The sequence below is a fragment of the Rhinoraja longicauda genome, chromosome 18 (assembly GCF_053455715.1).
Source record: "Rhinoraja longicauda isolate Sanriku21f chromosome 18, sRhiLon1.1, whole genome shotgun sequence".
NCBI classification, from domain to species: Eukaryota; Metazoa; Chordata; class Chondrichthyes; order Rajiformes; family Arhynchobatidae; genus Rhinoraja; species Rhinoraja longicauda.
The window spans coordinates 10,924,085-10,937,903 of record NC_135970.1 but is presented as its reverse complement, the minus strand read 5'-3'; the positions used below and the strand labels follow the sequence as shown (position 1 = coordinate 10,937,903).

Genomic DNA, 13,819 nt, shown 5'->3' with positions numbered 1-13,819 from the left:
ATTGGCCTCCTTACCCGATCGACAAACGAGTCTAAGAGTCTGGTTGCAAGGTATGTTTGCCAGCATCACTCGGGAAATGGGACAGACCTGAGTCACAAGGAACTGCAGGTGCTAGAAGCTTCAGCTAAACACAAAGTGCTGGAGGAACTCGGTGAGTCAGGTAGCATCTCTCGAGGGTAGACACAAAATGCTGGAGTAACTCAGCGGGATAAGCAACATCTCTGGAGAAAAGGAACAGGTCGAGATCCTTCTTCAGAATCGGCATAGGTCCACTGGGTCGAATGGCCTTCTCCATAATCATAAGGAGATATGAATAAAATATGACACAATGTATAGATAGAACTTGGTAGTTTGGCATGAACAAGGTGCCGTTTCCGTGCTGCAAGGCACTAACCCCAATTGGACCTGGTTGAAGGCAGGTACAAGGACAAGGACGCTCTCCAGTATTGAATAACGCGTAAGAGTCAGGAGAGACTTGATTTATTACCAGTTGGGGTTGGGTTGCGGAATCCAGAGCCGAGTTGCACTCTGACCACCAAGATGTCTCAGAAAGTAATGGCAATAAACATGCAGAGCTCGGGGTGGAGGTTTACTTCGCGTTAAGGGATTGCTAACGCCCACCAAACAAACATCCGGCTAAAGCCCACTGCTTGTGGTGTGGGTAGAGTTGCTGCCTTACAGCGCTTACAGCTTCGGTTTCCTCCCACTCCCCCAAATACGTACAGGTTTGTAGGTTAATTGGCTTGGGTTGGTATTCTTGGTGCAAGTGTAAATTGTCCCTCGTGTGTGTAGCTCCATGTGGGCCGAAGTGCCTGCTTCTGCCTCAGAAGGCAGTGGAGGCCAATTCTCTGAATGCATTCAAGAGAGAGCTAGATAGAGCTCTTAAGGATAGTGGAGTCAGGGGGTAGGTATGGGGAGAAGGCAGGAACGGGGTACTGATTGAGAATGATCAGCCATGATCACATTGAATGGCGGTGCTGGCTCGAAGGGCCGAATGGCCTCCTCCTGCACCAAACATGTCTATTCTCCAAACTAAACTAAATCCAAATTCATTCGGCTGAATCTCTCCTGCTGAATCTTCACAGGCTCCACTCGGGAGGAGCTGGCGCGGGTCTTGAGAAAAGACAGCAGCAACTCTTAATTGACCAAGCAGTTGTTTGGAAACATAAAGATCACACGCAACAGAAGCACGAATGGTTTCAGTCACAGCCGTTTTCCCTTGGAATAAAACAGCCGGGGTCACAGCAGCAGCGGAATCGAGGCCAACACAATTGATGTTCTTGGTCTGTTGCCCCCAAATCCACCGCCGAACCACATAAGCAAATGTCATGTGTGGGGAGCACTGCAGATGCTGATTTAAAGCCAAGATAGACACAAAGTGCTGGAGTAACTCAGGCAGCATCTCTGGAGAGAAGGAATGGGTGATGTTTCGGGTCGAGACCCTGCTTCATTGTGGGAGAGAGAGAGAGAGAGAGAGAGAGGGGGGGGAGGGGGAGGGGAGGGAGGGAGGGAGGGAGAGAGAGAGGGAGAGAGAAAAAAATCAAAAGTGCTGGGAATACTCAGCAAACCAGGAGAGAGAAACAGTTAACGATTCAAGTCGAGGGCCTTTGATTTGACTGGGAAAAGTTCGACCTTCTTTATCTCCAGCATATCTCAGCTTCACTCAAAGGTCAACACTTTCCCTGGCAGATGCTGCCTGGCTACACAGTCTTGGGATAGACACAAAATGCTGGAGTAACTCAGCGGGTCAGGCAGCATCTGCATCCCTGGAGAGAAGGAATGGGTGACGTTTCGGCTGCCTGTCCCGCTGAGTTACTGCAGCATTTTGTGTCCATCTTCGGTTCCTTCCTACACGTACCGAGTCTTGGGTCTGCATTTCAGACTTCCAGCATCTGTGGTCTGTACACAGATGGAGAGGTGGGAGTTTAGAGAGGGGGTTTGGGCAAATTGGTTGCAGTGGAAACACCACTATTGATGCCACCATAAGAGAATTGGGAGGGATGTAAGGTTGGATATGTAGTTAGGGGGGAAAATACACAAGTGCTGGAGTAACTCAGCTGGTCAGGCAGCATCTCTAGAGATCATGGATATGGACTCAGTGCATACTATACGGACTGTGGTGATTGTGCTTTTGTACAGTGATAGTTCTGCTGAAATTGTATTCCACTGCACCTGGTACACGTGGCAATAAAGATAACATTGGATAGGTGATGTTTCGGGTAGGGACCCTTCCCCAGAGATGAGCAGGGGATGGAGACATCTTCACAAACAACCCTAACTAGATCCAAAATTAAAACAGAAAATACTCAGTAAGTCAGGCATTAGCTGCGGAAAAAAAAGCAATGTTTCAGATCCCGGACCCTAATGGTTTCGATCAGCCAGCATCTCGTGAACTAGTGAACTTGCCAAATTCAACCACAGATGTTACCGGGCTGACTGTTAGTGACTCCAGGCCTCTGCCTCGAGCTGGCTGGCTTACTCATCCAAGCCTAGGTCCCCGAGTCTTTGCATTGGGAGAGGATGTGTTTGGCTGTAAACCTCTCAGAAATTACCCCCTGAGAAAGCATCTCCTCTGAGCTTTCAAGAATTTCATGATAGCCAGGTCGACCAGGTGGGATCAGGACTAAGTTGCTGATCATGCCATTGCCTGCAACATTTCTCAGTTTTCCTCTCCCTACAGAGCCTGCTGTCTGACCTGCAGTGCTTTCCCGGTCGCCTTTTATTTCAGATATCCAGAAAGTGGAGTGTTCTGTCCCTCACAGTGGAAGTCGCATTTTTAACTCTCTCCCATTCGCATTCATTTCTTGTATTTGCATCCCTTCCAGACATAACTGTTACAATTGTTTCGTTGGGTTGCTGTTGTCTAAATTAATTAAACTATTGCATCGTATGGGAGGCGCATTCCCAATCTCGTTGTACCCCTGGGTACAATGACAATAAAGATATATTGTATTGTATTGTATTGTATTGTATTGTATTGTATATCATCTTCAATTGGCTCAACCAGCACCATCACTTTTGTGCATCATTCGGTCTTGTTTTGTGCCCATCCTTTCACAGATATTCCTTCCATTCCCCTAATCCACATCGATCCTTAATTAAAAACATGCTTGCTTCCTTAACTTGGCTGGTTTTGATGCAAGGCCACCAACCCAATGTTAAGACACTGCTTTTCTCTCCACAGATGCTGTCTTGTCTGACCTGCTGGATATTTCCAACCATTTTGTATTTAATTTCTGCTTTTCCAGCAGCTTCAGTCGTTTGCTTTTCTAACACCACCTGCTGGGAATCCAATGCCAGTAAGAGTTCAGCACCTTGATGAGAGAGAGGGTAGAGGTGTTGAGAGGGTGGGAGAGATTTAAAACAAGTCAGTGGGATGACTACAGAGCATTTCTTTTTAGTGGGCGTCTCGTACAATGAAGAAAGCTCATCTGTGTTCCGTCTGACAATAGACAATAGACAATAGGTGCAGGAGTAGGCCATTCAGCCCTTCGAGCCAGCACCGCCATTCAATGCGATCATGGCTGATCACTCTCAATCAGTACCCCGTTCCTGCCTTCTCCCCATACCCCCTCATTCCGCTATCCTTAAGAGCTCTATCCAGCTCTCTCTTGAAAGCATCCAACAAACTGGCCTCCACTGCCTTCTGAGGCAGAGAATTCCACACCTTCACCACTCTGACTGAAAAAGTTCTTCCTCATCTCCGTTCTAAATGGCCTAACCCTTATTCTTAAACTGTGGCCCCTTGTTCTGGACTCCCCCAACATTGGGAACATGTTTCCTGCCTCATGTGTCCAATCCCCTAATTATCTTATATGTTTCAATAAGATCCCCCCTCATCCTTCTAAATTCCAGTGTATACAAGCCCAATCGCTCCAGCCTTTCAACATACGACAGTCCCGCCATTCCGGGAATTAACCTAGTGAACCTACGCTGCACGTCCTCCATAGCAAGAATATACTTCCTCAAATTTGGAGACCAAAACTGCACACAGTACGCCAGGTGCGGTCTCACCAGGGCCCGGTACAACTGTAGAAGGACCTCTTTGCTCCTATACTCAACTCGTCTTGTTATGAAGGCCAACATTCCATTGGCTTTCTTCACTGCCTGCTGTACCTGCATGCTTCCTTTCATTGACTGATGCACTAGGACACCCAGATCTCGTTGAACTCCCCCTCCTCCTAACTTGACACCATTCAGATAATAATCTGCCTTTCTATTCTTACTTCCAAAGTGAATAACCTCACACTTATCTACATTAAACTGCATCTGCCATGTATCCGTCCACTCACACAACCTGTCCAAGTCACCCTGCAGCCTTATTGCATCTTCCTCACAATTCACACTACCCCCCAGCTTAGTATCATCTGCAAATTTGCTAATGGTACTTTTAATCCCTTCGTCTAAGTCATTAATGTATATCGTAAATAGCTGGGGTCCCAGCACCGAACCTTGCGGTACCCCACTGGTCACTGCCTGCCATTCCGAAAGGGACCCATTTATCCCCACTCTTTGCTTTCTGTCTGTCAACCAATTTTCTATCCATGTCAGTACCTTACCCCCAATACCATGTGCCCTAATTTTGCCCACTAATCTCCTATGTGGGACCTTGTCGAAGGCTTTCTGAAAGTCGAGGTACACCACATCCACTGACTCTCCCCTGTCAATTTTCCTAGTTACATCCTCAAAAAATTCCAGTAGATTTGTCAAGCATGATTTCCCCTTCGTAAATCCATGCTGACTCGGAATGATCCTGTTACTGCTATCCAAATGCTCAGCAATTTCGTCTTTTATAATTGACTCCAGCATCTTCCCCACCACTGATGTCAGACTAACTGGTCTATAATTACCCGTTTTCTCTCTCCCTCCTTTCTTAAAAAGTGGGATAACATTTGCTATCCTCCAATCCACAGGAACCGATCCTGAATCTATAGAACATTGAAAAATGATCTCCAATGCTTCCACTATTTCTAGAGCCACCTCCTTAAGTACCCTGGGATGCAGACCATCAGGCCCTGGGGATTTATCAGCCTTCAGTCCCATCAGTCTACCCAAAACCATTTCCTGCCTAATGTGGATTTCCTTCAGTTCCTCCATCACCCTAGGTTCTCCGGCCCCTAGAACATTTGGGAGATTGTGTGTATCTTCCTCAGTGAAGACAGATCCAAAGTAACGGTTTAACTCGTCTGCCATTTCTTTGTTCCCCATAATAAATTCCCCTGCTTCTGTCTTCAAGGGACCCACATTTGCCTTGACTATTTTTTTCCTCTTCACGTACCTAAAATTTTTTTTGCTATCCTCCTTAAACGTCTCGTTGGCTACCCTTTTACTTCTCTCTCCCACTCTGAACCTGCTCATGGCCTCCAGCACTGTTACAATGAGACCTGACACAAGTCTGATGCACAGCATCTCATTTTCCCTTGGAGCATGCTGCAGCCTCTGGACACAATGTTAAACTTAGCAGCCGATAACTCACCTTCTCCGTCTGTATGCAACTGCCCATTTCTCCAGTAAGCCATCCACCCATTATATTAGTGTAAGAAAATAACTGCAGATGCTGGTACAAATCAAAGGTATTTATTCACAAAATGCTGGAGTAACTCAGCAGGTCAGGCAGCATCTCAGGAGGCCCAGTGGTATGAACATTGACTTCTCTAACTTTAGATAGTTCCTCTGTCCCTCTCTTCCCCTCCTCCTGCCCAGATCTCCCACTGTCTTCCTGTCTCCACCTGTATCCTTCCTTTGTCCTGCCCCCCTGACATCAGTCTGAAGAAGGGTCTCGACCCGAAACGTCGCCCATTCCTTCTCTCCTGAGATGCTGCCTGACCTGCTGAGTTACTCCAGCATTTTGTGAATAAACACCCATTATATTAGCTCAGTTTTTCTCTCAATGTTTACACAGACTGTTATACTGGCATATCCCACAGCCCCTATATTTTGCCATCTTTTACACTCCTTCGCATTATTACACTCCAATTGCTGCCATTAACCCCTTGACCACTTATCCCCACAGCAACCCCGACCTCCCCCTCAAGGGATATTCCCTTTATCCTATCCATCCCTCGCCCCATCTTCTCCGCAATTTAAAACCCGTTTGTTTTTCTCCGTTTCTCGGTCCTGCCAGAAGTCTACAACCTGAAACACCAACTCAGATTCTCTTTCCACAGCTGCTGCCTGATCTGCTGAGTTTTTCCTCGCATTTTCTGTTTCCAGAATTTGCTGTTGTTTTAATGTCCATTTCTTTTAAGTGGATATTTCAGATTCCGTCGACAGATTGGGAAATTGATTAATATTATAAACAGCTTGCTGTATCTTGGCAATGGGGAATGGTGAAAGGCAAAGGGTAAATCTCATTTGCAGCTGTTTGTCAACACTGAACGATGTTAATGCCCTTTCTCTGTGATTATATGCACTGACGACATCCAGCTGAACAGCTGGAAGTAAGTAGTGCACAGAAATAATGCTTTAAAATCCGGCATTTTACAAAACAAAAGCAGAAGGTACAGGTGTTTTTTGTAGTCTGACAAGCCAAAAGCCAGCTTGGGAAGTTAGGAGCAATGTCAACAGCTAGATTGTGAATTACTACAAGGATAAAAGACATCTGAAGGGCAAGTCAAATGCCACTGTAACTAGCCACTGAATCCAGACACCGGAGAACAGGACATCTGTGAACAGAGTACCAGGTACATTACCAGGAACAGTGCTTGCTTGCCCACTCCCACCTTCATATTCAAAATGAGCAACTTGCTCGGCCTTTAGGAGGGAAAAGAGGAAGGTTCTGCAATTAATTGGGTAACTCTTTCAACGAGTTGCAAACTGAGCATATATAGCCGCCATCAAGGGACCCAATGTAACCGTGATCTCAGCTTGGAGTATGGGATAGTGGGGGGGACCGGCAGGAGTTAACCATTTGGCCACCATTTTACTGTTACTGAAGCTTACAGAGCTCACAAACATTTAAACACACCAGATAAGCTTTGAAAACTTTGACACATTTTCAGAACAGCCAGTAAATTAGTGTGGAAGTTGTTCACTGCTTATTTTGTGGTAAGTTTGCAGGAAGCAGAAGAACAGGCCTTGGGAATTCCTGGATGAATCAGCTGCTGTCAGCCAAGAGTATTTGCTGAAAATGATTTGACTGGGGATATGAGCAAGTTTGGCTGTCAAAACCCTGACAATCACAACTTGTGAGGTTTGTATTTGAAAAGAGCCACTTAGGTAATAAAGCAAAATGCCCGGCAGCGAATGAAAACATGAAGGGAAGTCGCTGAAAAATATTTCAGTGGTCAAAATTCAAGTTTTAAAGAAAATGGCACCGAGATTGACAATTAAATATATTCTGAAAATTCCACCATGTGAGAATTAATATTTTTAAAAACTTGAATTTGGTTAATGCGTTTCATAACCTCAGGACATCCTGAAGCTCTTTCTAATTCCATAAATACTTTCAAAGTACCATCGCTATTATAACGTAGGAAACCAGACTGCCAATTTTCCCAAGGCAACTTTCAGCAAACAACAAAGGTATTGTTGACTAGTTAAGATTTTTGATATGTTGATGTTCGGATAAATAACAGCCAGGACACTTGGGGGAGGCAGGAGCGGGAAGAACAAAAACAGAAGCAGTGATGACATGATGATTAAAGGCAGACACCTGTTTGACGATGCTTAGAAAAGCTTCCTGAGAATATATCAAGCAACAGAGCAATTGCATTGTGTAACAAAGCAAGCACTTCCAGGCATACAAGAGTCATTCTGCACTGCATCCACATAAAACCAGCAATGTCAAAGTGGTTCACAATATGGTGGTCTTTCACCCCTACTAAGCAGTACATTTTCAGAGTGAGACCAAATGAACAGCAGTTAGAAGCATACTGCTTCTTTGACTGTGTAATGTGGTGTTAATTATAAAACTGTAGGATATGCCCAAGATAGACACAAAATGTTGGAGTAACTTCAGACTTCTGAAAAAGCGTCTCGACCCAAAACGTCACCCATTCCTTCTCTCCAGAGACGCTGCCAGTTACTCCAGCATTTTGTGTCTTTCTTCGATTTAAACTAGCACCTGCAGTTCCTTCCTACACATGAAGGGTATGCCCAGCAGGCCAGACTATTGTACAAAAACAGGCTTAAAATGGTGACAGAAAGAAATGATAGAAAAAGAGCAAGGATTTTTCACAATTTTAACCAGCTCCCACTAAGATCACACGTCAGACACATATTTGTCTTCCATCTCCTGTCACCATTTAATAGGCCGCCTCTTTCATAAGTCCTTCTTTCACCCTGATCCCCACCAACTCTAGCCAACATATGGCACTTTCTCATGCAACCACTGCAGATGCAACACCCATCCTTTCATCTCTTTCCCTCCCATCACAGCCAGGGACCCAGACTGTCTTTAGTTTACTTTAGGGATACAGCAGGAAACAGGCCTATCGACCCACAGACACCCCACCAACTAACGATCACCCCCGTGCACTAACGCTATTGTACATACTAGGGGCAATTTTACAACATACCAAAGCCAATAAACCTTCAAACCTATACATCTTTGGAGCGTGGGAGGAAACCGGAACACCTGTAGAAAACCCATACAGTCACAGGGAGAACGTACAAACTCTGTTGATAATATTAGTATCAGTTATTGTTATCAGTTGATAATATTGCAACACCTCAAAAAGAAAGCTGTAAATTCAACCCCCATCATAAGTACATCATGTAAACTGATGCCATGCTGCACGAAGGGAGAGTTGCATCATTGGAGATGGTACCTTTCAGATGAGTTGTTTCACAGAGGTTAGTTCAGTGTAAGTTTAGTTTGAAGACGGTAGCGCAGCGGTAGAGTTGCTGCTTTACAGCGAATGCAGCGCCGGAGACTCAGGTTCGATCCTGACTACGGGTGCTGCACTGTAAGGAGTTTGTACGTTCTCCCCGTGACCTGCGTGGGTTTTCTCCGAGATCTTCGGTTTCCTCCCACACTCCAAAGACGTACAGGTATGTAGGTTAATTGGCTGGGTAGATGTAAAAAATTGTCCCTAGTGGGTGTAGGATAGTGTTAATGTACGGGGATCACTGGGCGGCACGGACTTGGAGGGCCGAAAAGGCCTGTTTCCGGCTGTATATATATGATATGATATGATATGATGATACAGCATGGGAACAGGCTCTTCGGCCCACCAAGTCCATGCTGATCACCTGTTCTCATGGCTTCTATGTTGTTCCACTTTTACATCCACTCCTTACATATCAAGGGTAATTTGGCACCAAAACCTGGCGAGACCAAAATAGTGGGCTGTTTGAATGCATTATTTTCTAAATCTGGGATTGGGCTTTTATGTACAGTGATAATTTACTCAACTGAATGCAAAAATAGAATTTCTTGGTACATGTCGTAATAAAGAACCATTGAACCGTTACCGAGGCCAGTTAACCTACAAACCCGCAAGGCATTCGGATGTGGGAGGGATCCAGAGGAAACCCACACAGTCGCAGGGAGAAGGTACAAACTCCACCGAGACAGCACCTGAGCTCCGGATCAAACGGAGGTTTCTAGCGTTGTGAGGCTTTATCATATCATATCATATATATACAGCCAGAAACAGGCCTTTTTGGCCCACCAAGTCCGTGCCGCTCAGCGATCCCCGTACATTAACACTATCCTACACCCACTAGGGACAATTTTTACATTTACCCAGCCAATTAACCTACATACCTGTACGTCTTTGGAGAGTGGGAGGAAACCGAAGATCTCGGCGAAAACCCACGCGGGTCACGGGGAGAACGTACAAACTCCTTACAGTGCAGCACCCATAGTCAGGATCGAACCTGAGTCTCCGGCGCTGCATTCGCTGTAAAACAGCAACTCTACCGCTGCGCTACCGTGCCGCCTAGCTAGCTTTCTAACCTAGGAATGGGTTCGCAGAGGTTGACTCATGAGGACAGTCTCATAAAATAGCTCAGTGGCAGAGCAAGTCGAGCTGCTACCCAATAGCTCCAGCTACCAGAGTTTAATCCCGACCTCTGGCACTGTCTGTTGTGAGGATTACGCGCTCTATAAATATGTGGGTTTCTTCCGAGGCAGTGAAGAGATTAACTGGCCACTGTAAACGGCCTCTCGTGTAGGCGCGTAGGGGAAGACGATGAGAATGTGGGCAGAATAGGACAGAATGAGTGTAAATGGGTGTGTGATGGTGGGTGCTGACTCAGTGAAATGAAGGATATGTTTCCATGCTGTATGACTCGACCATTGACTATTTCAGCAAAAGGCTGAGGGTTTCCCTGCATTGTATCGGCCGACTAAAGCGAGATGACTGCTTGTACACTGGCAGCTGCATCCCCTACATTTATAACTGCATTGTCTAATTGCTCACCTGCTGGTAGAATATGTTGAGGCATTGTTTTAACCATGAACAATAAACCTTTCCCCTTATGGCAGAGATAAGGTCCACTTGCACAGAACCAATTTCACAGAATAACGTGGCACACTGCTTTGCCCACTCCTTGACTTTATGGTTGCATGAAAGGTTCATCAGCTACTGAGCGTCCTAAATGTGACCATGACCTTTCTGTGGTATGGCATTGGAGGCAGAGAACTAGGTGATTCAGTCAATAACTCGTGTAGCTCACCAGCCCACACACACACCAAAAATAGCCATCAGAAAACAGAAAAGCCGGAAATCTCCAGGACCGGACAATGTTTCCCCCTTCACCCTCAAGCTTTGTGCCGAACAACTGGCACCGATCTACACAGACATTTTCAACCAGTCCCTGCAAACCTGCACTGTCCCTGCCTGCTTCAAGGTCTCCACTATTGTCCCTGTACCCAAAAAGACAAGGATCACTGGTCTTAATGACTACAGGCCTGTCGCACTGACCTCTGTAGTCATGAAGACCTTTGAAAGACTTGTGCTGGCCCAGCTGAAAAACATCACAAACTCCCTGCTGGACCCCCTGCAGTTTGCATACAGGGCCAATAGATCGGTGGATGACGCAGTCAACCTAGGCCTGCACTTCATCCTCCAGCACCTAGACCGCAAGGGGACCTATGCCAGGATTCTGTTTGTGGACTTTAGCTCTGCTTTTAACACCATTGTGCCAGAGCTACTACACTCCAAACTCTCCCAGCTGACTGTGCCTGAACCCCTCTGTCAGTGGATCATCAACTTCCTGACGGACAGGAAGCAGCATGTGAGGCTGGGAAAGCACATCTCGGGCCCGCAGACCCTCAGCATAGGAGCACAGCAAGGCTGCGTACTCTCCCCTCTCTATTACTCTCTCTACACCAACGACTGCACCTCCACAGACTCCTCTGTCAAGCTCCTCAAGTTTGCGGATGACACTACCCTGATTGGACTGATCCAGGATGGGGAGGAATCTGCCTACAGAGGGGAAGTGACACAGCTGGCGTCCTGGTGCCATCGCAACAACCTGGAGCTCAATGCTCTCAAGACAGTGGAACTAATTGTAGACTTTTGAAGAGATCCCCCTCCCCTCCCCCCACTCACCATCAACAACACCATAGTCACATCTGTGGAGTCATTTAAGTTCCTTGGAACCATCATCTCCAGGGACCTTAAATGGGGGGCCACCATCGACTCCACAGTCAAAAAGGCCCAACAGAGGATGTACTTCCTGCGGCAACTGAGGAAACACAATCTGCCACAGGCAATGATGGTCCAATTCTATACTGCTATTATTGAGTCCGTCCTCACCTTCTCCATCATGGTCTGGTTTGGCTCAGCCACCAAGCACGACATCCGGAGGCTGCAACGTATCGTTCGCACAGCTGAGAAGGTTGTTGGCTGCAACCTTCCCCCCATTGACGAACTGTACACTGCAAGGGCCAGGAAGCGAGTGGGCAAGATCATCTCTGACCCCTCTCACCCTGGCCACAAACTCTTTGAAGCACCTCCCTCTGGAAGGCGACTCCGGACTGTCAAAGCAGCCACAGCCACATTAAAAAAGCATTTTTCCACGAGTAGTAGTTCTACTCAATAACCAAAGTCTGTAGTCTCTTTTTTGCTCTGGTTTATTTTCACCCACATGTTTAGACCGTAATGGTGTATCCTTATTGTTTTGATGTGTTTATGCTTTATTCTTAATTGTTAACTGTATGTTTGTGTTGCCATTTGTGAGCGGAGCACCAAGGCACATTCCTTGTATATGCACATACTTGGCCAGTAAACTCATTCATCCATTCCTGGGCTAGAAAACCACACACTTTGACAGATATGTATCTGCCATGGTTAAAAATGCGGGAGATTTAAAATTACATTTTTTTTTATTGACACAGATGGTCGAGCTGTTGCCTCACTGCACCAGAGACCCAGCTTCGACTCTCACCTTGGGTGCTATCTGTGTGAAGTTTGCACGAACTTCCTGTGGATTTCCCCAGGTGCTCCTGTTTCCTCCCACATCCCAAAGACACGGGGTTTGTAGGTTCATTGGTCTCTTTCAAAATTGTCCCCAATTTGTTTGGGGTGGATGTGTAAATGGGGCTACAGAGAACTAGTGTGTGCAAGATGGAACTGCAGATGCTGGTCTAAAGCGAAGATAGACACAAAAAGCTGGAGTAACTCAGCGGGACAGGCAGCATCTCTGGAGAGAAGGAATGGATGACGTTTCAGGTCGAGACCCTTCTTCAGATAGAACTAATGTGAATAGGTAATCAATGGTCAGCATGGACATGATGGCTCTGTTTCCATGCTATATCTCATTCTAAACTATTGACATTCCCTCTTTCCCTTTGCATCTCGAAGTATTAACTGAGACTCAAGTCCACGGTTGTCATTCATTCTCTGTTCTTTGGTCATTATTAATTGGTGTTCCTAAATGCTGAGTTCAGTTTAGTTTATTGTCACGTGTACTGAGGTACAGTGAAAAGCTTTTGTCGTGTGCTATATCCAGTCATGCTCAGTCTGACACCACTGATTTCAAACTAATTCTAGCAGTTCCATCACATTTAACTTCACAATCAAAATCAGACTCCCTTTGCTTTGATTCCAAGCTTCACTGCATTCTCATTTACACTACACGTTAAAACATTTGATTTCTATCGATTAATATAGTCCATTGTATACAATTATTCTACATATTAACTGTGTTAAAAAAACAGCTGGCATTAATATACTGAGGCAAAACATTCAACGGCACCTTTAATTCAGATAGCTCCTCTGCCCCTCTCTTTCCCCTCCCCCTTCCCAGTTCTCCCAGTGTCTTCCTATCTCCAACTACATTCTTTCTTTGTCCCACCCCCTCCCCTGACATCAGTCTGAAGAAGGGTCTCAACCCCAAACGTCACCCATTCCTTCTCTCCTGAGATGCTGCCTGACCCGCTGAATTACTCCAGCATTTTGTGATACCATTAATTCAGGGATCTTTCCAGCCTGATACGAAGTTATAGTGTTTTGATACTTCACTTTTGACTAATGATAGCCGAACAATCAAGTGCTCTACCCATGTCTCTACCCATGTATCTCACTTCCATAGGCTATCAGAATGACTGCAATGGAAAATGAGAATTTGCACAGAGGTACTCTAGAATTGGAGTTACCGTTAGTTTAGACAATAGACAATAGGTGCAGGAGTAGGCCATTCGGCCCTTCAAGCCAGCACCGCCATTCAATGTGATCATGGCTGATCATTCTCAATCAGTACCCCGTTCTTGCCTTCTCCCCATACCCCCTGACTCCGCTATCCTTAAGAGCTCTATCTAGCTCTCTCTTGAATGCATTCAGAGAATTGGCCCCCACTGCCTTCTGAGGCAGAGAATTCCAGATTCACAACTCTCTGACTGAAAAAGGTTTTCCTCATCTCCGTT

At 45.9% G+C, this 13,819-nt stretch overlaps 1 protein-coding gene across 4 annotated transcripts in view; it reads right to left on the bottom strand.

Annotated features, from left to right (window-relative positions):
* The window catches only part of dgkza (diacylglycerol kinase, zeta a), a 567,459-nt gene that overhangs the window by 295,627 nt on the left and 258,013 nt on the right, over positions 1 to 13,819 (bottom strand). The window lies entirely within an intron of this gene.